Genomic DNA, 3,726 nt, shown 5'->3' with positions numbered 1-3,726 from the left:
TTAATGTCCTAATATGTTTTAAACCACCCATGCATTCGAAACCTCCTTTCTTCTTAACCCTAGGAAACCTCTTATTCATCCCCTATTTCTGTATTTTCTTTTGCCTTTAGAAAAGGAAATATATAGTTGGTAATTATTTGAAACCGGGTTCTATCACTTGGTCTAACACAGAAATGAAATCCTTATTATTTGTATTTTTTAGAATACAAAGCTAAAGGATGCAGTCAGAAAAGACCCAATGACTGCAGATATCCTAGGCATCCAATAAGAAATGGAGGAGTCAGTAAGTCACCTTCATGTGACAAAAGCTCCATCAAGTTAAGGCATATACATTCCAGTTTGCCTTTTCTATTTTGGGTATTTTCAGATTCAGGTCTTCTAGAGATATCGTTGGAGAAAAGTCATCTCCCTTTAGGCTTTCCCTGTCTCTGCATATGGAAGTGTAATTATTTGGCTTATGATTAAATTTGTTTGTTAGCTGGGCACTGAGTGTATTCTATCACCAGTGAGGTAATCCTCACAGCACATTCCACGTTCCTGGAAAACTACTGGCCTTCTGGGCTGCCATGTGTTTATCCAGCATAGGTTGTGTGGCACAGCACAGTTATGAACACCACAAAATTGAGCTGGAAATCTCTATGAGATGAGAAGAAGCATGACTCACTTCTCCCTGCCCTAGGGATTACTTCTAGCTTTCATTTTGAGGAACATATTCTCTTTGCTGCCCGAGTTCTTCTTTTTCATATACTGGAAACCAGTACTTAGGGAAGGGATTAACTTTGTGCTTTGGAATGCCTGTCAAGGTAAGCAGATTGAGCAGACAGATCAATACTTGTTGAGTAAATAAAAGAGCAAGAGCTATTTCCAGCTCTCTCTCTCTCTCTCTCTCTCTCTCTCTCTCTCTCTCTCTCTCTCTCACACACACACACACACACACACCCCATTGTGTGACGGATGGTGGTTTGCACACACACACACACACACACACACACACACACACACACCCCATTGTGTGACGGATGGTGGTTTGCAATTTTGGTTGAGGCAGCTAGGAAGCAATTTGCAAACTAGTGCACTGTTGGTGTTTTTCACTGGTGTGCTTCTATGATGCAGCAGATGTGTTGTAGGATGAGAAAAATGGGCCACTCAGCACAGATAATAGCTGTGTGAAAACCTGTTTGCTTTATTCAAAGGGCTAATATCAGGCTATTTGAATGGATCAAGTTTGCCAGTGGGCTCAATTCTGTACTTCTTGCCATGTTTCTTTAAAATGTACTAGAATTACGAATGGCTTTGCTTTCGGTTTTAATTTTCAGTTGCATTTCCTTTGAGGTCGGTCATGTTCTCTATTTGTGATAAAAAAAAAATTTACGTCTGGAAGTTTGAGAAACTCATATTTCATAAGAAGAGGAGTGGGATGATGGGACAACGCACTCAACTCTGTGTGTCACCACTGCTATGCTGACATACTGCAAAATGCTTTCCTGTTTGGTCTTTCATGCAGGAGAGAACTAACATACAACACCAAAGACTGAGACACTAGTCTGAGATCAGTGGGCAAGCCAGATGAGCTCTTCTTTGGCTGAGTAACCCCATTTTTGAAGCTGATACTGTTGCAATGAAAGGTGTGTCTTGGATAGTGTAAATTTGACAGCCACCTCAATAACAGGCACTTCTTCTCAGTGCTCTCATGATACACTGAATACATTCTCCTAATGCCTTTAATGCTTCCATTTCTCTGTAGTGTCTCAGAGGCTACTGATGACACAGATTTTCTTTGTCCACAAAAGGCTCAATAGATGTGTGGACAACTGCAGTTTTCCCATGTCTATGGAGCTAAAATCCAATGTGTATGGCATTTTTACTTCTTCTCCCATTAAATTCAGTATTTTGGAAGCATGTTTATCTAGATGGAATATTTTCTTTGATAGAAAATGTGATGACCCTTTAAAATGAAATAGTGTATGATTTTCTGATTTCAATCAAAGTGCCATTAGAAACCACCAAAGACCCCCAAATGATGGGTGAATGGATAGTGTTCAAGCTGAGATATTTTGAGTTATTTGGGATTGCTATTAAACTTAACATTTCTTCTTTTTTTTATAAGACATATTCAGAAACAGGGATCATGGTCACATCACGGTAACACAGTGCTCTAGATGTAGTTATTGGGGATGGAGCTGATAATATTGATTTTATTCTCTGTGCTCTTACTTTCCAGATAGCTGTCCCTGGCTCAGAGAAATGGACAGCCCCAGAAACCTGTTAGAAGTACAGAACTCAAACCTCACCTTGTCTGTATTTGAAGTTGATTCCCAGGGCATTCTTGTGGGCTTTGTAAATTTAGAAAAGTTCCATGTTGATTTTTCACATAAAAGTCCTCATCTGATCTGGCCTAGAAAAGCCTGTTCTAGGAAGGAAATAGCAGAAACATTGCCAGCATCCTATCGTTACCTGGACAACTTTCTTCTGGAACAGAACACATCAAATGGTCAATAATCCTGATTCTCTACTTCCCCTGACAAGATTTAGAAGCAAAAGAATTATTCTCAGTGAATATATTCTAGAGTTTTACAAGCTTAACATTTTAGAGTTAATATCAAATAGCAAATATCGACTTACAAATGTGCATATAAATTATATATGATTTCAGGAAGGTTGCACATATAATTGGGCTATAGAGAAGGAAAATAATTTTATGATATGCCTTCTAATTTTGTACAACCCATTTAAAAGATTTTGCATAATAGATTCACTCGTCCCCCCACCTTTCCCTTATTCTTCCCTTTGCTTTTTTACACCTTTACTAAGGGCCTACCATGTGTTGGGTGCTGCATTGAATGTGAGGTATGAAGAGAATATGGACACGGTTCTAGCTTTTGGAAAGAAAGGTTTACAGCCTGGAAGGAAGTGCCTCAAAGCATTAGGGACTATGAGCAATGTCAGGCTCCAGAGCTGAGAAATTTTGCCTTGTTGAGACCATGTTCAGCAGGGCCTCAACGGAGCACATAAATCTTGGGTTGACCGTGGAGTGATGCATTGGGAAGAGTCAAATCCAAAGAGACAGTGATAACAGTTTTTAAAAGCCCATGTATTGCTAACGTCCATTTATGCAGGATAATCTGTGAGTGAGTAAGCATGTATGATGAGCCTTACAGATACAGAGTTATGAAAGAACAGCCCCTAAAATGTTAGCCCCTAAAATGTTATATCAGGGCGACTGAGATTCCAAGGATGGGGGATGAATAGGTCCAGAAGGAAAACATCTGTCATCAGAGCAGACAAGTCTACAAATTTCTTTCCATCTCTTAGTGAATGACAATAGTATACCTTATAAATAAAACATCTCAATAATGTGACTTACTTTCTGATTCTCATGCCAACCTCATATGTTTGGGAGTCTATATACACTGTTACTTTTATTTTACAGATAGAAAAATGCAGACTCATAGACTAATGTCTTATACATCACCTCATGGTTAGAGCATAAAAGCTGAGGCACACACTTCCCGATACTCGATGTATATGGTATGGTAAGACACTTTTGGGAGCTGACCTTAATAACACAAGGTAGATCGGCATATGGTATAAAATAATGTTTCTGTATCCTTGTTAGAATATAGAGATTTCTACATATATTGCAGCATAGTATTTTGTCATTATCCATGTTGCACAGACAAAACTGAGGATGTGAGATTAAGTGACTGGTATAAAAGATGCAGAGTA

General features: G+C 38.9%; 1 long non-coding RNA gene across 1 annotated transcript; it reads left to right on the top strand.

Annotated features, from left to right (window-relative positions):
- Positions 1–503: 503 nt before the first annotated feature.
- On the top strand, positions 504–3,359 carry LOC118238352. The gene is made up of 2 exons (XR_004768418.1): positions 504–803; positions 1,505–3,359. It is a non-coding gene; the product is annotated as an uncharacterized LOC118238352 (long non-coding RNA).
- The last annotated feature ends 367 nt before the right edge of the window (positions 3,360–3,726 follow it).

This window comes from Cricetulus griseus, chromosome 2 (genome assembly GCF_003668045.3).
Source record: "Cricetulus griseus strain 17A/GY chromosome 2, alternate assembly CriGri-PICRH-1.0, whole genome shotgun sequence".
NCBI lineage: Eukaryota > Metazoa > Chordata > Mammalia > Rodentia > Cricetidae > Cricetulus > Cricetulus griseus.
The sequence above is the reverse complement of the archived record's forward strand: the minus strand, read 5'-3'. Positions and strand labels throughout refer to the sequence as shown.